At 32.4% G+C, this 24,103-nt stretch overlaps 1 long non-coding RNA gene across 2 annotated transcripts; it reads left to right on the top strand.

Moving 5' to 3' along the window:
• Window positions 1–511: 511 nt before the first annotated feature.
• Window positions 512–22,476, top strand: LOC128163500 (uncharacterized). Of its 2 annotated transcripts, none has more exons than XR_008240812.1 (4): window positions 512–556; window positions 21,367–21,445; window positions 21,830–21,888; window positions 22,289–22,476. It is a non-coding gene; the product is annotated as an uncharacterized LOC128163500 (long non-coding RNA). The 2 variants fall into 2 exon arrangements; XR_008240811.1 differs by lacking the exon at window positions 512–556 and adding an exon at window positions 20,955–21,101.
• Window positions 22,477–24,103: the final 1,627 nt, after the last annotated feature.

The raw sequence follows: 24,103 nt of genomic DNA, 5'->3' as shown, positions 1-24,103 counted from the left end.
AAAAAAACATAGTGAAACAATGCAAAACTTAATGCATCGATTCAATAAAAAAAAGAATAAAACTTCCTTTATTGTTCTTTTCTTTTTTCAGTTATGAAGGCGGTTGTTGTCCTGGTTACGAATGGAATAGTGAACTAGGAAACTGTACAGGTTGTCAATGGGTTTTATTACAATCAATTGATCTGTTTGAAATTAAATAAAAGTAGTTTGTCCCATGATCTAAATTTTTAGACATTGCGTATAACTTGTAAATGCAACATTTTTATGTTAACAGCTAAAGTTACACCTATCTTCATGCAAATTACTTTCCATGATTTTTCGTATAATCCATATATTTTCATATTTCCTAATTCATACAGATTCCAAATCATCATCAGATTTTATGCTGTTATGATAAGGAGCAATACTATTGTTTCAGAGTGTAAAATTGGATACTCAGGCCCTGGTTGCAGCAGGCAATGCCTCTATCCAAGTTATGGATGGATATGCGCATTGGAGTGCAACTGTTCAAAAGAAGATTGCAATTTTTCTACTGGATGTCTGGTAAAGTCGTCCCGTAAGTCGAACGGTTTAATTATATTCGCAATACATTATAATTGTTTATCAACAGTACACTGTTACATGTATTGCACACGTGGATGTGTTTTTTTCAACATATACATGAACATGATTATAAAGTTATGAAATTTAAAATATAAACAAAACAATTTAATGCATAGGAGGTAAACAATACAATTAAAGGATACGGCAATGCATTAATAGTATACACATTACGAAGACGTTATCTAGTGAACTGAAGTCAATGAATTCAAACATAAATTCATTTTCGTTAAACGCACTTCGTCACCTGTATGGAGATTGGAGAAATTTTGTAGAAATCTTTAATATAGTTATATTATTGCCGAATCATTTTGTCATTGCCATTTAGTACTAAAGCGTATTTATAGCAAGTGCGCTTTTTATTGCTAATCCTTTAGACATAAAGAAAAAAATGTTTTTCTCGCCATTGACCACAGAAAATGCGAACAGATGAAAGGGAAAAACGCCTTGGAAACGTATGGCAACGCATATTATATTTGACAGAATATACACAGATTCAATCCATAATATATTTTCAACTTAACCCCTTTTGCTCAAAATGGCTATGCTATTTCTTTACAATGAGAAGACATAAATTCCTTTCAACGAAATCACAATTCGCGAAAACAAAATAATCAATTCGTCTACAGATTAATATGAGATATCAACGAGACATTGCATTCGTTTCAACTCGAAACAAGATTGGTATAAAAATTCCATCTTATCTGAACATAATAAAAAAATTCATTTTTGGATTCATAAACCATGCATAATATTTGCACAATTTTCGCTCGCTTTTAACCATATCACTCGTAAAATTAATGTTAAAATGAGAATATGAAAGAAAAAACAAAAGACGAGACGTACAAACAACATGAGAATACATTACCGTGGTTTTTACTCCTAGAAATTGCTAAGTGTTCAGTAAAAGAAAAAGCAATAAATGTTGCTGTTGTACTCATAAAACAAAGGAAATTATTAAATATGCGATAATCATTAACAAGATGACGCATTTGGTCAGGATTGTAATTCTTATTAACTGAGTAGTCTTTGAATTGAACTGTTTTAATTTCAAGATTAAAAGTGTTTTAATCAAATAATAATTAACACACAAACACACTTAACAATGATATTTATGTACGAGAATCCTATTTTGATTGCAGGAACAGCCCGAATTGATTTACGGTATATAGCCTAAATGATAGAGCCGTATTCCGCCAAAAGCGCTAAATAGAATACACAGCCAAATGTAGTACGTTTACAGTTACTGTAGTTTAAACACTTGGCCCACTTCTGTTGAGCTATACATGTTTATCCTAGTCATATGAAAACATTGTGAAGTAAATATAATGATTTTATTAACTGTTTTGCCACCATAGTTTTGAGTGCATATGATAATTAATATGATTGTGGTAATAAGAAATGAATAAAAGAAAAAATAGTTTTTTAACAGTTTAATTAACTATGTTCCGCTGAAATGCAAAAAAAGTTTAAATGTGTGTTTAATTTGATCAAAAGTGGAAAAAAAACCTTTTGCGGTCCTGTTTACAAATGGAAGAATAAACAGGAAAATGCACAGGTTATATTTCTCTATCACAAATAGTAACTTGTACCTACCCAAAAATTATTGTTCCAATGAACCAGTAACTGCCTTTAAAAATGAAGTGTATGTACAGTTATACTGAAAAATATGTTGCTGTGTTTGAAAACAATGTTCAAATCTTCCTTTTATGAATTTAGTCTGATGAATTGATTATGGAGGTCAAAATTGTTCAATAAACATGAATAATCAAGTATGATCCAATTTTCAACACTTAAGCATAAATGACTAACAAATAATCCATATTTCATGTTTATCCCTCTTGTTTTGAAGGCAGGAAGAGGAAATACATTAAAATGATGTGGTAAAGATGCATTAAAAATACTTGAGCGAATTTTAAATATTATAGTTCAGTTATTTTGATATCAGATTCTGTCTTTCAGATTAGCTAACATTCAAAGCATCAACTTAAAATATGACAAAATATTGGAATTTTCCTTATAAAAGTACTGCATATTACGTTTATACTTCACTGGAAATGATGTAAAAGTTATTAACTCCATGAAGCGTTATTGCAAACATATCAATAAGATATTCAGATGTTTATTACAAATATAACTTTAAGAATAGTAAAAAAAAAACAATTTCACATTGGAATGTTTTTCTTCTGATGATAGCATCGCTCTAATACCGGTTGATTAAAGGCCACTTCATAAAGATTTTAAAAAGTAATTCCTGTATTTTTTTTAATTTCTTCAGTTGCCTCCTTGCTTCATTGTCTGCATCAGCTAAGATCGGGGGGGGGGGGGGGTCACATTAAGTCGCTGGCCACGCGGGCGGGTCCCCGTACTGGCGTTCAATGACCGGTTGTCTATTCCGTTCTCTAGCCCTCTGCCCGGACTCATTCCTCAGACAAACCCACCGACGGAAAGACCTCGGAGCCATATGTGATGCAAGAAAAAAATGTGTTTTCACTCTCTGTTAAGATTTACTAGATAGAAGGAGTTCTATTGTTTCCCCACCTGATACTGTTCAATTACAGAAATTAATTCAGATTTAAGAATTGGTTTCAATTAAAAGTTTACGAAAAGAAATTATGTTTTCATTGAACAATAAGTAGGTGCAGTAGTGATTTTACTTTATAAGTAACATTTTTTTTACTTTGGACAAAGTGTTTTATGGTGAATAAGACTTAACTAAGAAAAATGTAATCCGGTTCTTGATATTGAGAGCTCTGTATATTGCAATGTTAGTTTTGTACGGTAGAGTATGCAATGTGTTCTTCTGAAGGATGTGGCATGTTTAACAGCTGATAATCTTGTGCAAACAGGAGGCTCTACCACAGGTAAGATTTCACCTATCCAGGTAAAGGAAATGCCTGCAAAGGAAACATTTTTTAAAGAAAATGAAAAGAAGAACCTGTTGCATTAAAAAACAACTTGTACCTTTATTGCCAAGACTATATGGATATTGATGAAGACACTTTGCTTATTTTATCAAGGTTATATATCATACATTCAAAAGCAATGTAGGTTGATTGGAGAGAGAGAGAGAGAGAGAGAGAGAGAGAGAGAGAGAGAGAGAGAGAGAGAGAGAGAGAGAGAGAGAGAGAGAGAGAGAGAGAGAGAGGAGAGAGAGAGAGAGAGACTCAGTTGAATGAATTTATTAAGAAAAATATTTTTGAGAGAGCAGAGAAAGAAAAAGAGAGAAACTCAAAGATACTGTTGTAAGGAATGCATTTAATAAGAAAGCTATTTTGTGCCCTCTTTCTCACAGTTCCAGCAGTAACCTGTCGCTGTCTCATCGCTGCCTCCCATGACATCAGTAATCAACTCATCTGTAAGCATGGCTGTCCAATACTTCAACTCTGCCACTTCCTAATGTTAAAAATATTTGGTGAATACCAGTTACCAATGAGCTTTCATCCTCACAAAAACTTGTTTTTTTTAATGCCCACGGGTTATTTGTTCTTTTTACAAATAGTAACTTGTACCTACCGCAAAATTATGTTCCAATACACCAGTACCACCCCCTTTCCCCTGTAAAAAATGAAGTTTATGTACATGTATATTGAAAGAAAGTTTCTGTGTTTGAACATAAAGTTTGTGGTATTGACGTCGGGCTCGGTGCCACTAATCAATAGAGCTCAATTACAGTGAACACTCATCAGCGCCTTTATTCCCTTGTCCTGGAGACGTGCAGACGTATTTCTTAGGACTGAGGACCTGGGCCATCTACTGCTGACCTTTTGGTAAGCTTTAGTGTAGATCGATATTCACAAATATAACAGTTTAAATATCCTTTCCATGAGAGAATTATGAGTTTTTCCAGTCTCATAAATTGATTGTGGAGGTCAAAATTGTCCAGTAATTATAGTCCATTACTTGACACATAAGGCTACATGACCAACAAAGAATCAATGTTGCAAGTATCCAATACTCTCTCGGCTATGGACAGTACGCCCAGATCATTTGAGGTGACCCTCCCCTCATCATCAGCGCCGGACAAAAGCAAACCCGATGTGACCTGAACTCTACTTTTATTGTACCATTGACTCTTGTTTTGAATTAAGTAGATGTATGTATACACAGAATTAACGTTAAAGTTTCAATTAAAAAAATTGACAAAAATATGGTATTTGCTGATTTTTTATCATAAAATCAGATATGTTGGATCAGTGGCTGCAATTTCAAATTATGTTGATAAAGACATGCCAGGGAAGGAGTCCGAAGACATTGTAATCTAAGTTATAAGGTTTCCTTCAAGATATGACCTGTATTTGTTTGTCAGGAGGTCACAGCAAAATTGAAACACTGTTAAATTGTTAAATGTATGTCACACTGTCTAACTACATGGCTCAAAGGAAAAAGCACTAGAGTCGAGACTAACAGACCCTTACCCCTAATATCTATGAATAGCGTGAAGATTTCAAAATTGATGATTTTTATTCTCTTCATAATTGCAACCTTTCCATGTTAATTTTAGTCGTGCACATGCGTTACTAATATTTGTTGATTTTGAAAAAAATCCTTTAGTATTATAATTATTTATAAAGATAATAACATTTTTACAAATTTGAAGTCCATTGCATTACAACATATAAGTACTTAACATATATACATATAACTACTTAACTATAACACATGAATGACAACAACTTAATGAATGACAGTTTCCTTCATACCAAAAAGCATTTGGAACTTGTACCAATTAGCGATACCAAAACCTCCCTATTAAAACTTCCTCAATCTACTTTAGATAGCAAGAGCAGTCTAGGTCATATTCAAATAGAGAAAAATGATGTCAACATCTGTCTAACTCTTCTAGCCTATACATTAATCACATCTGTTTGGTATTCAAATGAAAATTGTTCAAGGTAAGGTTAAAAAAATTAACTGTATTAATTATGATTAGTTTGAATTCTTTCGTAAAGCAATTGTATTGTACATGTTTTATGATAATAACAGAAATGAGAAGAAAAAACATAGCTAAACAATGCAAAACTGAATGCATCGATTCAATAAAAAAAGGAATGAAACTTTCTTTAATGTTCTTTTCTTTTTTCAGATATGAAGGCGGTTGTTGTCCTGGTTACGAATGGAATAGTGAACTAGGAAACTGTACAGGTTGTCAATATGTTTTATTACAATCAATTGATCTGTTTTAAATTTAAAAAAATTAGTTTGTCCCATTCTGTGTTTAACTTGTGTTTAACTTGTAAATGTATTTTTTTTCAATAACAGATAAAACTACACGTATTTTAAAGCAAATTACTTTCAATGATTTTTCATATACAATGCATTTCGTATACTTTCATATTTCCAAATCATTAGCAGATTTTGAAATGAAATGTGCAAAATTTCCCGTTTTTAGCTCACCTGAGCTGAAAGCTCAATGAGCTATTCTGATCACATTTTGTCGCCCGTCTGTAAACTTTTTACATTTTGAACTTTTTCTCTAAAACTGGTTGATCAATTTCAACAAAATTTTGGCACAAAGCATCCTTATGGGAAGGGGAATATATATTGCAGAAATTAGAGACTGATCTTTATTCAAAGTGGAGAAAACCTAAAAACTGTGGGAAAAGGGGGTGGATTTTTAAGAATATTCTTCTCAAGAGCTACCGAGTCAAATTCGTAATTTAGCAGAAATAATCGTTATGGAAAGGAAAATATAAATTGCAAAAATGACAATATTTTTCATTCCAGGATATTCATCTATCAAGTGTGAGTAAGGTTATAAAAGTCACACATGTTTACGCAAGGTAAACAACAGTCGTTTAATTATAATGGGGAAGACAAATTAAATTGTTGAGTGTTTTTAGTTTGAGGAATTCAGCGCATTGAGGTACAATTTTCTTCTTCTCATCTATAGGATTTTTTTCAATAAAATACAATAACTATTATAACATATTTTTTAAAATAATACAATAACTAGTAAGTAGTTGAGGAAAAAATGTACCTATATGCTCTCATATATTTTGATTGCTTTATAAAGTGGGGGGGGGGGGGATGGGGGAGGGCAGAACGAAAATATAAGGAATTGGAAGTTAACAGTGTACCCATACCAAATATTTAGTTTTATATCATACGTAGGGTTTTTTTATTCTCTGTAAAAAAAGGTATTCCATAGAGGTACAATGTCAAAGATTACGTGTATGCAAAAATAAGTGTAAAATTCGAATACTTTAGAATATCTATTTTTTGTTATTCTACCGAGGAGCCATATGGCACAATATCTTTTGAACGCCTATTTAAAGTCATTGTTGCTTATGTGAGCGATGTGGCCGAATGGGCCTCTTGTTTATGCTGTTTTTATCAAGAACAGTGCTTTTGTTTCAGAGTGTAAAATTGGATACTCAGGCCCTGGTTGCAGCAAGCAATGTCTCTATCCAACGTACGGATGGAAATGCATATTAGAGTGTAACTGTTCAAAAGAATATTGCAGCTTTTCTATTGGTTGTCTGGAAAAGTCGTCCAGTAAGTCTAACACCGCTTTAATTATATTTGCAATATTTTGTTGCTATTAATAGTACATGTACAATATTACATATATTGCATACGTTAATTTTTTTTCATTCTCGAAATTTTGGGTAAATATGTTGGTTAATTTGTTGACAATCCGTCCTCCTTAAGTGTACGGTGATGGTATAAATTTGTTACAATGTATTGGAAGAAATCTTTAATATATATCATTGTTTAACCATATGCCACTAATTCTAGTTCTGAAGCGTATGTATAGTGAGTGCGGAACATAAAGCTCAGGAACATAAAGAAACGAATGATGTTTGGATCTGAAGTTCTTTATTTAACACAGAATGTGCTAGCAGGTGAAAGGAAAAAGACGCCTTGGACTTTATGACAACGCACATATATTAGATAGAATACGCACTTATTTGCTCCATACCATATCATTAAATTAAAGGACATATCGCATGTTTTTCAATTTTCGGAATGTTTTAAATAAAATCATTCTATACTCATTAAAAATGAAGTTTATTAACGTTTTCATAAAATATTCTGCCTAATTCATGTTTGAAAGCGATGAAATTCAAATGTCGCGATATGCATATTTTCTCTCTCGATCTACCCGCCATGATGTGTGACGTCATATGCGACCTCGAGCGAGAAGGTGCTGTTAGCCATCTTTGTAATTGTATTAGATTTAAACAACAATTAAACTAATTATCACCTATTAAATTGCCGATAACGGGACATGATGGTGTTCTGTGCCTCCTGCGGGTGATTTAGCCACCGAAAATGGGGATTTCGACTGTTGTTTTTTTAAGTTTCCCTTACGAAAGTATGCGGAAATCTTGTGACAAATAGGGGTCTATCTGTCGACGAGAGGATTTATAAATAAACATTCAATTCATATATTATTTTTTATATGGTACATTTTTATAATTATAGTTTCATAAATAAATCGTTTTCATTTCTCAAAAAGAAAAAAATATAAGTTTATGCACAGGGGCCTGTGTACAAAACGCAAATTCATCGGAGAAAAATAACGAGAGGGGACGCCATTTTGGATACCACCTCGCTTCATTAGCTGTTTTCTTTTTCTTATTGTTAAACTATACGTTCATGTATGCATCGGTTTTGTATACATGATTTCTTCATTCATACATGTAGCTCACCTCTGCAGAAATCATAATTTTAGTACGGAAGGTGAGATTTCTGTGAGTTTGTGGGAGAAGTCATGGATCGAGTTGTCGATATTGATTGTTTACGCGAGAAATAGACAGAGTTTGTTGATATACATTTATACGTAAATGGATAAAAAAAATACGGAGATGGGATCTTACAGAAATAAACAATAATTAAGGAAAACGTTCTTGCCTTCTTTTATAATCCAGTGTAATATAGAGTAAACAACCTTAGAAAGTTGTGATCAGTTACTGCCAAAGAAACAAGCTTCTTGTGCACCACAGTTTTACAATAATGAACATTCTGAGTCGTTAGGAACGCCACAATCCAAGACTGTTGTAGATTTTAATAAATAAACACCTTTAACAGATTTATTTGAGCTACAATCCTTACTAAGTTGTGTTTACAATGTTTACACGTCGATCAATTTGATCGTCATTGCCGACTTCATCGTCGCTTTTTCGGCAATATCATCGTTTTTTATCCGTACTAGTGGCTCAAACATGTACAACTGAATAATAAGATTCTTTTTATTTAGTCAGCATGTAAAAAAAAAACAACTTACATGGTGAATGAATGTCAAAATTTAAGGAAGATAATGCTAATCCTACAATTTGTTTACAATCAGCCGTTCGAAGAAGGTCGCATGTGACGTCACTGTACCACGTGACACGCTATCTAATTAACGAGTTTTTAAACGATCGGGGCTATAATTTAAGTTGATATTATTGCTAATTACCGCTTTTATACCGTTAACAAACTGTTAGGAGTAATTATTAGATACACAAGGAAGCCAAAAAATGTAAAATGTCGTTTACTTTAGAAACATGCGATATGTCCTTTAAACACTTCTATTGTATATATAATTCTTCATAACGAAAAGATAAACTCATTTAAACGAAATCATAATTCGCTTAAACAAAAAAAATCAAATCGTCTGCAGGTTAATATACTAGTATGAGATATCAACGAGACATTAAATTCGTTTCAACTCGAAACAAAATTGGCATAGAAATTCCAACACGTTTAAACATAACAACTTAAGTCAAATTTGGGTTCATGAATCATGCATAGTATTTTAGCTACAATTTTTGCTCGCTCTTACCTATATGACTTGTAAATTTGTTGATAAAATGAAAATATTATAAAAAAGCACGGGACGTAAAAACAACATTATGAACCGTTACCGTGGTGTTTAGTCGTAGAAATTGCTTAGTGCTCGGTCTTTGTTAAAAAATCGGCAATACATGTAAATTTTGCAGTTGAACGAGTTATAATTATACAACAGAAGAAATAATAAAATATCCAGTAATCAGTTACAAGATCTACAGTATCTGGACGTATTTTGTAAAGATTGTAATTTTTGTAAACTACTGTGGAATCATTTAAATTCGTGGGGGCCAATTTTCGTGGACTGTGACTTTTTTGTTCATTAGTGGGGATGTAAATTCGTGGATGCGTCTGTTACTGTTTCAGTAACAAAGATAACTCTTGTAATTTCGTGGATGCTTCAGTAAGGAAGATAACCCTTTCTTAATTTGTTTTCGTTGAGGATTGAATTTCGTGGGGGAGGACTACCCTCGAATAACACGAAAATTGAGCCACCACGAATTTTAATGATTCCACAGTATTTGGTTTGTTTTTAGAATTCACTGTTTTAATTTTCAAGATAAGATGTGTTTTGATCAAATAATGATCAACTAATGACAACAAACAACCAAAAAAAAAAAAATCCCACACACACTTATTTGCAAAAAGTCTAAATTGATTTATGGCAACCAAAAAAAATTTTGGCAACCAAAAAAAAAACTCACACGCATTAATTTGCATAAAGTCTAAATTGATTTATGGCATACGACCTATATGAAATAAAGGGAAATGGTGTCAGCATTTGACACCACTTCTTGAGCTATTCATGAATATCCTTTTCGTATGAAAACATTGTAAATTTAATATAGGGATTTCTGTTATTGTTTTGCCACCATAGTTTTTGAATGTTTGAATGCATATATTAACAAAGTTAAAATGATTGTGGTATTGACAAAATAATAACATGTTTACAAAGGTAAATAAAACAATACCACTTACAACATTTTTAATAATTTCACACAGTTCAAACCTGTCGGGAAAAACGGGATCTTAAAATCCACGAGGGTGTCATTTTTTTGCAAATTTGTGCTGAATTATTTATTGTGTTTAATCAAGATCCACAATATTTAACGGTATCATACATGATAATTAAAATAAATTCATGTTGCAGGTATCCTATACTCTGTCGGCTATGGACAGTACGCCCACATCAATGGAAGTCACCCTCCCCTTATCATCAACGCCGGACAAAAGTAAAGGAGATGTGACCTGAACTCTACTTTTATTGTACCATTGACTCTTGTTTTAAAATCAGATACCGTATAACGGGTACGTTCTGCGGATGTTTATTTTCTGCCGTATTTTGCAGGTATAACAAATCCGCAGAAATTAAAATCGCAATATACTAGTAACGTTTAAATCAATCAAAGAAAAACAAAACACATAATTTGATTATGGTTCACAAGAATTTATTTTATCATCATCAACAAATATTTGTGCACATTTAAAAGCTATAGAACGTGCTTTACCAAAAATTGTTAGATAAACATTGACCGCGCGATAAATACCGCATCTAAAATAAACAGGTGGCTGATTATATGCTAGCAATGGGCAATTATTATCTAGAACAACACCCTCAGTACAAACGATTTCGACGGTAATACCCCCAGTGGAGTCCCGAAACACGCATAAAAAAGGGAGTGAAAGTTTGATACAATGTATAATACGTTGTATGTTTATTTTTGCAATCTAATGTAATCGCAGAAATTTCAAACTCAAAATTTAATATGATACTATTTAGGGTCTTAGCTGCAAAATCTTTGAACCGCAGAAAATACCCGTTATACGGCATATATGTATACACAGAATTAATGATAAAATATTAATCTAAAAAATTACAAATATGGCTTTTGGAGATATGTTCATTGTTATAATTACTGGTTTAGGAAATAACATTCTTGCATTTATTTTTTATGTCTCTTGCATAACAACATATAATTCAACCATTTTACTATATCAACACATGAATGACAACAACTTGATGAATGACAGTTTCCTTCATAACAAAAAACACTTAAAACTCGTACCAGGAACCAATAAGTGATGCAAAAATCAATTTGAATTCCTCAATCTACTTCAGATAGCAAGAGGCGTCGGTGCTAGGTCTTCAGAGCATATTTAGATAGTAGAAAATGGTGTCGACATCTGCTCTAATTCTTCTGGGCAATATATTTATCACATCTGGTTCGTATTCATATCAAAGCTGTTCCAGGTAATCATGAAAAATATACAATATTAATTTTGATTAGTTTAAATTATTCTGTAAAGCAGTGGTATTGTTCATGTTTGTGATAGTAACGAAAGTGAAGAAAAAACACATAGTTTAACAATTAAACACTCAATGCATCGATTTATTAAAAGATACACCTATTTTTCAACTGCTTAAAAAGACATTCCTTTTGTAGATATGAGGGTGGCTGTTGTCCCGGGTACAAATGGAATAGTGAAATAGGAAGCTGTACAGGTTGTTAATGGGTTTTACTACAATCAATTGATCTGTTCTACATCAAGTAAATGTAGCTTGTTCCGCTCTTTGATTTTTTTAGACAATGTGTTTTACTTGTAAATGTTACATTTTTACGCTAATTGTTAAAATTACACGTATTTCAATGCATTTTTTTTGCATGATTTTTCATATATTCCATATATATACAGATTCCAAATTATCAGCAGATTTTGAAATGAAGTATACAACGCTCTTATTTTTTATGATGTAGTTTTTCTAAATATGAATTATAACAAAAATGCAAAAGAGCAATACTTTTGATTCAGAATGTCAACTTGGATACTCAGGCCTTAATTGCAGCAAACAATGTGTCTATCCAACTTATGGATGGAAATGCGTATTGTTGTGTAACTGTTCAAAAGAATATTGCAATTTTTCTTCTGGATGTCCGGTAAAGTCTTCCCGTAAGTCCAACATTGTTTTAATTAAATTCGCAATAGATTTTAACTGTTAGTCAGTAAAACAATGTAACATGTATTGTACACGTTAATGTGTTTTTTCATCATATGCATAAACATAATTATAAAGTTATGAAATAAAAAAAAAAAGACATTTAATGTAGAAGATAAACCATACAATTAAAGGAAACGAAAATATATTTACGACAGTACGAATACGGTTCAAAACGACGTTATTTAATGAACTGAGGTCGATGAATTCAAACGCAAATTATTTTATTTTACCTGAGGTTAAATGCACTCCGTTATCTGTACGGAGATGGTATGACTTTTTTTTAGAAATGTTTTGGACGAAATCTTTAATATATATTATTGTCTAATCATTTTGCCACATATTCTACTACTAAACCGTATATAAAGCAAGCACGCTTTTTTCTACGCCATGGGACATAGAGAAACGAATGTTGTTCATGCAATTGGCCAAAGAAGGTGCTGGCAGGTAAAACAGGATAAACGCTTTGGAAACTTAGGGCAACTCATATATATTTAATGGAACAGTACAGATTTATTCCATTTCACATTATTAAATTAACACTTAGTTCAAAATGACTATGCTATCTCTCTATTACGAACAAACACAAATTTATTTTAACAAGATTATAATTCGCTAAAAGAAATTCATCAAATCGTTTACAGATGAGATATCAACGAGACATCACATTCGTTTCAACTCGAAACAAAATTGTAATATAAATTCCATCTTATTTAAAGATTATAATTTTATGGATACATAAATCATGCATAATATTTGTACAATTTTCTCTTGCTCTTAAAATGAAAATCTACTAAAAACACGAGACGTACAAGCTACATTATAAACCGATACCGTGGTTTTAAGTCATAGAAATTGATAAAAAGACAATAAATGCTGTTATAATTATAAAACAAAGGAAATAATTAAATATACTATAATCATTTACAAGATCAGGACGCATTTGGGTAGGATCATAATTCTTAATAACTGAGTTGTCTTTGCATTTAACTGTTTTTTTTTTTAAATAACAAGTTTTTGATTAAATAATGATTTATACACAAAGGCAAACACTAAACTGTGATATTCATGTACATGTATCCTATTTCGATTGCAGGAACAGCCTGAATTGATTTAAGGCATATATATAGCCTTAATGATAGAGTGAAATAGTTTAAACACTTCCCCACTTCTTTTGAGCTACACATGTATATCCTAGTCATATGAAAATATTGTGAAGTAAATATAATGATTTCTTTAACTGTTTCCTCACCATAGTTTTGAGTGCATATAATAATTAATTTGTTTGTGGTAATGAGAAATGAATAAAAGAAAAAAATAGTTCTTTAACAGTTTGATTTAAAATGTTCCGCTAACATAAAAAAGTATCAATGTGTGTTTTATTTAATCAAAAGTAGAAAAAGACACCTTTTGTCGTCCTGTTTACAAATGGAAGAATGAAGAAGAAAATACACAGGTTAGCTTTTGTTATAGTCATTTATTTTGTGATTACAATTTACATTCTCACAGGTTATATTTTTATTTCACAAATAGTAACTTCTACCTACCCACAAATTAATGTTCAAATGAACCAGTAACACCCTTTAAAAATAAAGTGTATGTACAGGTATACTGAAAAGATGTTGCTGAGTTTGAAAACAGGGTTCAAATCTTCTTTTTATGAGAGAAATATGAATATCTTAGTCTGATGAATTGATTATGGAGGTCAAAATTGTTCAATAATCATGAATAAATAATTATGATCTAATTTTTAACTATTTTGAGCATAAATTACTAACAAATAAACCATGTTTCATGTTTATCTCTCGTTATGAAGACGGGATGAGGAAATACATTAACATGATGTGGTAAAGATGCATTAAAGATACTTGGTTGCAATCTTAGATTTTATAATTCAGTTATTTTGATATCAGATTAGCTAACAATCAAAGCATCAACTTAAAATATAAAAAAATATGGGAATTTTCCTTATACAAGTACTGCATATTACGTTAATACTTTACTGGAAATGGTGTGAAAGTTATTAACTGCATGCATCGTTATTGCAAATATGCAAATGCCGGCTGTCTATTCCGTTCTCCTCTCCCTCCAACCGGACTCATTCCTCGTTCGGACCAATTCCTCGGACAAACCCAACAACGGAAAGACCTTGGAGCCATATCTGATGCAAGAAAAAAAAATGTATATTCACTTTCTGTGTAAAGATTTACTAGATATATGGAATGCTATTTTTTTTCCAACTGATACTGTCAATTAAAGAAATTGATTCAGAACACACATCTTGATTTTAGAATAAATTTCAATTAATGATTTACGAAAAATAATTATGTTTTGTATAAACAATTTGAAGGATGTGGCCTGTTTAACAGCTGATAATCTTGTGCAGACAGGAGGCTCTACCACAGGTAAGATTTCACCTATCTTGGTGAAGGGAATGCCTGCAAAGGAAACATTTAAAGACGAAATTGAAAAGAATAATCTGTTGCTTAAAGACAACTTTTGCCTCTATTGCTCAAACACTATGGATATTGATGAAGACACATTGCTAATTTTATCAAGATTATATATTATACATGCAACAGTAATATAGTATAATTGAAGATAGAGAGAGAGAGAGAGAGAGAGAGAGAGAGAGAGACAGACAGACAGAAGGACAGACAGACAGACAGCCAGAGACAGAGAGAGACTCAGATGAATGAATTTATTAACAAAGAAAGTATGAGAGGGGAGAGAAAGAAAAGAGAGAAACTCTTAGATATTGTTGTAAGGAATGAATTTAATAAGAAAACAAATTTGTGCCCTCTTTCTCACAGTTCCAGCAGTAACCTGTGTCTCATCACTGCCTCCCATGACTTCAGTACTCAACTTATCTGTGAGTACGGCTGTCCAATACTTTAATTCTGCCACTTCTTAATGTTCAAAAATATTTGGTGAATACCAGATACCCATGAGCTTCCATCCTCACAAAAAATGCCAACAGGTTTTTTGTTCTTTTCACAAATAGTAACTTGTACCTACCGCAAAATAATGTTCCAATAAACCAGTACCACCCCCTTTCCCCTGTAAAAAATGAAGTTTATGTACAAGTTCATAGAAGGGAAAGTTTCTGTGTTTGAACATAAGGTTTAAATATACTTTCCATGAGATAATTTTAAAATTTTCCAATCTGATGAATTGTGGAGGTCAAAATTGTGCAGTAATTATAATCCATTATTTAACACATAAGCACACATGACCAACAAATAATCTATGTTGTAGGTATCAAATACTCTGTCGGCTATGGACAGTACGCCCAAATCAATGGAGGTCACCCTCCCTCATCATCATCGCCGGACAAAAGCAAACCCGGTGTGAACTGAACTCTACTTTTATTGTACCATTGACTCTTGTTTTTAATTAGATATATATATATATATATATATATATATATATATATATATATATATATATATATATATATATATATATATATATATATATACAGAACTAATCTTAAAATATTAATAACAATTGATAAAAATACGGCATTTGCTGATTTTTAATTGTAACAACAGATATGTTGGATCAGTGGCTGCAATTTCAAATCCTGGTTTATAAAGATATGCCAGGGAAGGAGTCTGAAGACATTGCGATCTAAATTATAAGGTTTCCTTCAAGATAAGACTTGTACATTTTTAGTCAGGAGGTCACAGCATGAAAATCGGAACAATGTTAAATTGTTACATGCATATCATTTTGTCTAACTACATGGCTCACAGGAAAAAGCACAAGAGTCGAGACTAACAGACCCCAACTCCTGATGTCTATGAATAGCCTGAAGATTTCAAGATTGATGATTTTCATTCTCTGCACAATTGCAACTGTTCCCTGTTAATTTTACTCGTGCACATGATTTACTATTACATGTGTATATCTTTATTTAAATTTAAGGTGGATTTCCATTATCAACATTCTGAAAAAAAATATTAATCATAATTACTTACAACGAAAATAACATTTCTCAAATTTCAAGTCAATTGCATTCCAACATATACGTCAATCACTTTAGTGTAACACATGAACGACAACAACTTAATGAATGACAGTTTCCTTCATACCAAAAAGCATTTGGAACTTGTACTAGGAACCAATTAGCGATACCAGAAAAACCTATTTAAACTTCCTCAATCTACTTTAGATAGCAAGAGCAGTCTAGGTCTTTATATAATATTGAAATAGAGGAAAATGATGTCAACATCTGCTCTAACTCTTCTAGCCTATACATTAATCACTTCTTCTTCTTCTTCTTCTTCTTCTTCTTCTTCTTCTTCTTCTTCTTCTTCTTCTTCCAATAAAGTGCAGGACTCGTTGGAGTATCATCGCACTTCGGCTTGTGCTCGGTGTGACAACAAGTGCATGTATATACAGTGCAGGTGAGATTAAAACCGGATAAAAGTTGGTGGTGCTCTAACGTAGACTGCATGCCAGGACCTCCTGTCGGAATTTATCCAGGGAGGTACTGTCCACTGCTCTCTGTGGCAAGTTGTTCTAGATCCTGATACTATCTGGGAAGAAGGAATGCTTATAAAATAAGGTTCTAGCATAGGGAATCAGGAATCTGTTTGTGTGGCCTCTGGCTGAAGTCGTCATTGGGTGTAACTCGGTTGTTGGAATAGCTACTAGTCCATGCACTATCCTGTACATCATTATAGCTTTGTTCCTGGCTCGACGTTCTTCCAAGGATGTCCACTGGAGAATTTCAAGCATTGATGTTACACTGCTAGTTTGTAAGTAGTTGTTCATCACAAATCGAGCCGATCGTCGTTGTACTGCCTCCAGTTTCTGGATGTTAAGGGCTGTGTGTGGGTCCCACACAGTACATGCATACTCCACTAAGGGTTTTACCAGCGTTGTATAGCATGCTGCCTTGGTATTACGTGGGCAGTGCTGCAAGTTGCGTTGAATTAAAGCTCTGGTGGAATTTGCTTTCTTCGTGATGCTATCAATGTGTTCGTTCCATCTGAGGTTCTTGTGGATGGTAACCCCGAGGTATTTGGCAGAGTCCACGACTTCTAACCTGTGTCCACGGATGTTGTAAGAGTTGGTCACAGGTTTTCGTTTGTTTGTGACTCTCAGCAGTTGGCATTTGCTGGGGTGGAACTCCATCTGCCAGTCTGTTTCCCACTGTAGTAAACTATTGAGATCTTCTTGTAGTTTAATAGTGTCTGTGTTGGTACAGATATTACGATAGAGTACGGAATCATCAGCGAAAAGTCTAACATTGGATTGATGGACATATTCTGTTTCCTATCCTATGTATTCTGATCTGTTTGGTATTCAAATGAAAACTGTTCAAGGTAAGGTTAAAAAAATAAACAGTATCAATTTTGATGAGTTTAAATTCTTTCGTAAAGCAATTGTATTGTACATGTTTTATGATAATAACAGAAATGAGAAGAAAAAACATAGTTAAAAAATGCAAAACTTAATGCATCGATTCAATAAAAAAAGAATAAAACTTTCTTTAATGTTCTTTTCTTTTTTTCAGATTTGAAGGCGGTTGTTGTCCTGGTTACGAATGGAATAGTGATTTAGGAAACTGTACAGGTTGTCAATGGGGTTTATTACAATCAATTGATCTGTTTGAAATTAAATAAAACTAGTTTGTCCCATGATCTAAATTTTTAGACATTGCGTATAACTTGTAAATGCAACATTTTTACGTAAACAGATAAAGTTACACCTATCTTCATGCAAATTACTTTCCATGATTTTTCGTATAATCCATAAGTTTTCATATTTCCTAATTCATACAGATTCCAAATCATCAGCAGATTTTATGCTGTTATTATAAAGAGCAATGCTATTGTTTCAGAGTGTAATATTGGATACACAGGCCCTAATTGCAGCAGACAATGTCTCTATCCAAGTTATGGATGGAAATGCAAATTGGTGTGTAACTGTTCAAAAGAAAATTGCAACTTTTCTACTGGATGTCTGGTACAGTCGTTCTGTAAGTCCAAAACTGTATTAATTATATTCGAAATACATTGTAACTGTTTATCAACAGTACAATGTTACATGCATTGCACACGTGGATGTGTTTTTTTTCTTCAACATATACATGAACATAATTATAAAGTTATGAAATTTAAAAAATAAACAAAACAATTTAATGCATAGGAGGTAAACAATACAATTAAAGGATATGGCAATACATTCATAGTATACACATTACGAAGACAGTTCAAAACGACGATATCTAGTGAACTAAAGTCAATAACTTCAAACATAAGATGGGAGAAGTTTTGTAGAAATCTTTGATATAATTATATTATTGCCGAATCATTTTGTCATTGCCATTTAGTACTAAAGCGTATTTATAGCAAGTGCGCTTTTTATCGCTAAGCCCTGAGACATAAAGAAAAAAATGTTTTTCTCGCCATTGACCACAGAAAATGCGAACAGATGAAAGGGGAAAACGCCTTGGAAACGTATGGCAACGCATATTATATTTGACAAGAATATGCACAGATTCAATCCATAATATATTTTCAACTTAACCCCTTTTGCTCAAAATGACTATGCTATTTCTTTACAATGAGAGGACATAAATTCCTTTTAACGAAATCACAATTCGCGAAAACAAAATAATCAAATCGTCTACAGATTAATATGAGATATCAACGAGACATTGCATTCGTTTCAATTTGAAACAAGATTGGTATAAAAATTCCATCCTATTTGAACATGATAAATAAAATCATTTTTGGATTCATCAATCATGCATAATATCTGTACAATTTTCGCTCGCTCTTAACCACATCATTCGTAAAATTAATGTTAAAATGAAAATATGATGAAAAAAAACCGCGAGACGTAAAAACATTATAAGTCATTACCTTGGTTTTTACTCCTAGAAATTGCTAAGTGTTCAGTAAAAAAAAAAGCAATAAATGTTGCCGTTGTACTCATAAAACAAAGGAAATTATTAAATATGCAATAATCATTTACAAGATGACGCATTTGGTAAGGATTGTAATTCTTATTAACAGAGTAGTCTTTGAATTGAACTGTTTTAATTTCAAGATAAAAAGTGTTTTAATCAAATAATGATTAACACACAAACACACATAACAGTGATATTTATGTACAAGAGTCCTCTTTTGATTGCAGGAACAGCCCGAATTGATTTAAAGTATATAGCCTAAATGATAGAGTGAAATACTGTAAACGTATTGTAATTGGCGTGTACAATATTTGGCAGTAATTAGTTTTTGAACAAGTTGGCGTATATTTGAATTAGCGTATTCCTGAATGTGCATTTTCTTTTTATACCTATACGCATAGCATTTAGCGATGCAATTGATTTAGCGGAAGCCGTATTCCGCCAAAAGCGCTAAATAGAATACACAGCCAAATGTAGTACGTTTACAGTAGTTTAAACACTTGGCCCACTTCTGTTGAGCTATACATGTTTATCCTAGTCATATGAAAACATTGTGAAGTAAATATAATGATTTTATTAACTGTTTTGCCACCATAGTTTTGAGTGCATATAATAATTAATATGATTGTGGTAATAAGAAATGAACAAAATAAAAAATAGTTCTTTCACAGTTTAATTAACTATGCTCCGCTAAAATAAAAAAAGTATAAATGTGTGTTTAATTTAATCAAAAGTGGAAAAAAAATTTTTGCGGTCCTGTTTACAAATGGAAGAATGAACGGGAAAATGCACAGCTTATATTTCTTTATCACAAATAGTTACTTGTACCTACCCAAAAATTATTGTTCCAATGAACCAGTAACTGCCTTTAAAAATGAAGTGTATGTACAGGTATACTGAAAAATATGTCGCTGTGTTTGAAAACAATGTTTAAATCTCCCTTTTATGAGAAAAATATGAATTCTTTAGTCTGATAAATTGATTATGGAGGTCAAAATTGTTCAATAAACATGAATAATCAATTATGATCCAATTTTCAACACTTAAGCATAAATGACTAACAAATAATTCATATTTCATGTTTATCCCTCTTGTTATGAAGGCAGGAAGAGGAAATACATTAACATGATGTGGTAAAGATGCATTGAAAATATTTGATTGCAATTTTAGATATTATAATTCAGCTATTTTGATATCAGATTCTGTCTTTCAGATTAGCTAACATTCAAAGCATCAACTTAAAATATGTCAAAATATGGGAATTTTCCTTATACAAGTACTGCATATTACGTTTATACTTTACTTGAAATGATGTAAAAGTTATCAACTGCATGAATCGTTATTGTAAACATTATTTTCAATAAGATATTCAGATGTTTATTACAAATATAACTTTAAGAATAGTTAAAAAACAATTTCACATTAGAACGATTTTGTTCTGATGATAGTATCGCTCTAATACCGGTAGATTAAAGGCCAATTCATGAACATTTTTTTAAAAGTAATTCCGGTATTTTTTTTTATTTCTTCAGTTGCCTCCTTGCTTTATGTCTGCATCAGCTAAAATCGGAGAACCAACGAATGGGGGGGGGGGGGGTCACATCAAGTCGCTGGTCATGCGGGCGGGTCCACTTACTGGCGGTCAATGACCGGTTGTCTAATCCGTTCTCTAGCCCTCTGCCCGGACTCATTCTTCATTCGGACTAATTCCTCGGACAAACCCACCGACGGAAAGACCTCGGAGCCATATCTGATGCAAGAAAAGAAATGTATTTTCACTCTCTGTGTTAAGATTTACTGGTTAGATGGAGTGCTATTTTTTCCCCACCTGATACTGTTCAATTAAAGAAAAAGGTTCAGATTTAAGAATTGGTTTGAATTAAAAGTTTACGAAAAGTAATTATGTTTTTATTGAACAATAAGTAGGTGCAGTAGTGATTTTACTTTACAAGTAACATTTTTTACTTCGGACAAAGTGTTTTAAGGTGAATAAGACTTAACTACGGAAAATCCGGTTCTTGATATTTAGAGCTCTGTATATTACAATGTTAGTTTTGTTCGGCAGAGTATTCAATGTGTTCTTCTGGAGGATGTGGCATGTTTTACAGCTGATAATCTTTTGCAAACAGGAGGCTCTAGCACAGGTAAGATTTCACCTATCCAGGTAAAGGAAATACCTGCAAAGGTAACATTTTTTTATGAAATTTAAAAGAAGAATCTGTTGCATTAAAAAAACAACTTGTACCTTTATTGTTTAGACTCTCTGGATATTGATGAAGACACATTGCTAATTTTATCAAGGTTATATATCATACATTCAACAGTAATGTAGGATGATTGTGGAGAGAGAGAGAGAGAGAGAGAGAGAGAGAGAGAGAGAGAGAGAGAGAGAGAGACTAAGTTGAATGAATTTATTAAGAAAAAATATTTTTGAGAGAGGGGAGAGAAAGAAAAAGAGAGAAACTCAAAGATACTGTTAGAAGGAATGAATTTAATAAGAAAAATATTTTGTGTCCTCTTTCTCACAGTTCCAGCAGTAACCTGTGTCTCATTACTGCCTCCCACGACTTCAGTACTCAACTCATCTGTAAGTATGGCTGTCGAATGCTTCAACTCTGCCACGTCCTAATGTCAGTAGTATTTGATAAATACCAGTTACCCATGAGCTTTCATCCTCACAAAAACTGTTTTTTAAAATGCCCACAAGTTATTTGCTCTTTTCACAAATAGTAACTTGTACCTACCGCAAAATGATGTTCCAATAAACCAGTACCACCCCCTTTCCCCTGTAAAAAAATGAAGTTTATGTACATGTTTATAGAAAGAAAGTTTCTGTGTTTGAACATAAGGCTTAAATATACCATCCATGAGAGAATTATGAATTTTTCAAGTCTGATGAATTAATTGTGGAGGTCAAAATTGTCCAGTAATTATAGTCCATTACTTAACACATAAGCCTACATGACCAACAAAGAATCTATGTGCAGGTATCCAATACTTTGTCGGCTATGGACAGCACGCCCACATCAATGGAGGTCACCATTCCCTCATAATCAGCGCCGGACAAAAGGAAAACAGATGTTACCTGAACTCTACTTTTATTGTACCATTGACTCTTGTTTTGAATTAAATAGATGTATGAATACACAGAATTAACGTTAAAGTATGAATAAAAAAAAACTGACAAAAAATGGTATTTACTGATTTTTTATTGTAAAAACAGATATGTTGGATCAGTGGCTGCAATTTCAAATCATGTTGATAAAGACATGCCAGGGAAGGAGTCCGAAGCCATTGCAATCTAAGTTATAAGGCTTCATTCAAGATACATCTTGAGAAGGTTTTGTCAGGAGGTCACATCATGAAAATTAAAACATTGTTACATGTATGCTATTTTTGTTTTAATATATATAGCTCACATGTTAAAGCACAAGAGTATTGGATCTGCGGAACTTGACTCTTAAGTCGACTTAAAGTCTATGAAGAGCGTTAAAAAGAATTTGGAATTTGTGAATTTTAGTCTCTCCATAATTGAACTTTTCCTTGTCAATTTAAGTCATGTTGTACAATTATATTTTTATATATATTTAATGTGAGTTTTTCATTATTAACATTCTGAAAAAAGTACTTTATTTACTATAATTACTTTAATTAATAGGAGAATAACGTTCCTTCTGAGTTCAAATTTTAAGTCAATTGCCTTACAACATATACGTCAACCACTTTACTGTAACAACATACGAATAACACCAGCTTAATCAATGACAGTTTCTTTCATAAAAAAATCACTTCGAACTTGTACTAGGAACCAATTACTGATACACAAAAAAAAGAAGAAAAAAATAAAACTTCCTCAATCTACTTTAGATAGCAAGGGCAGTGTAGGTCTCAGAAATCATAATGAAATAGAAGAAAATGCTGTTGACATATGCTCTAATTCTTCTAGGATATACAGTGCTGCTATCGTGAAAGTTGGCAAAACTATCCTATCCTATCCTATATCCTGTATCCTGCATCCTATCCTGCACATAAGCTCTATCCTATCCTATCCCATACTTTCAAAATATAGGAATGCAAGTTAAATGAAACGAAATTTTAAAAAAAAATTTTTTAATCAATTAATGTAGTACTCAAAATGAACAATTAAATCTTAAAACCGAATATTCATCGAGCGGGATAACTTACTTACCTGTGCTACGGTAAAATTAAATCGTACGCGGGATGGACACAATAACGTAAACAAACAGGTAAGCAATTAGATTTTTGATTTAATTATATTTGTGCATAAAAACAGATAAATAACTTCGATGCACTTATTGAGGAACTGTTTAGTCACATATTTTTATCAAATTATTTTCTTATCACATTTAACTGAGCGTAATTCTCATTATACGAGCGATTCGTTCGGCGATAAATGTAAACACGATCTGAAAATAAATAATTCCTTTAGGAAGTTTATATCGTTTATAGTTAAACCACTCGGAGTTATTTTTAAAGTGTAAATTCTTAAGCATTTATAGCTAGCTAACATTTATTAATTCGATATGTTCAGGTTAATATCGGACAGAAATATGCGTCCCTGTTATTGGGCATCGAAGAAATTATATGAAACGTGAAACAATGTCTGTTTCTTGTATACGTGTTTATCTTTTAAAATGCCAAATTAGTCGTTTTTAAGTTCAAGCTTTTATTAATTTGCAGACTTTAAATGAAGTAAATACAGAAATCTATTGCTGACGTTGTCTAATGTTGCAACGAATTCTCGCAGTAACTCCGTACTTGCGTACGAATTGACAAAGATG

The sequence above is a fragment of the Crassostrea angulata genome, chromosome 9, assembly GCF_025612915.1.
Source record: "Crassostrea angulata isolate pt1a10 chromosome 9, ASM2561291v2, whole genome shotgun sequence".
NCBI classification, from domain to species: domain Eukaryota; kingdom Metazoa; phylum Mollusca; class Bivalvia; order Ostreida; family Ostreidae; genus Magallana; species Magallana angulata.
The sequence above is the reverse complement of the archived record's forward strand: the minus strand, read 5'-3'. Positions and strand labels throughout refer to the sequence as shown.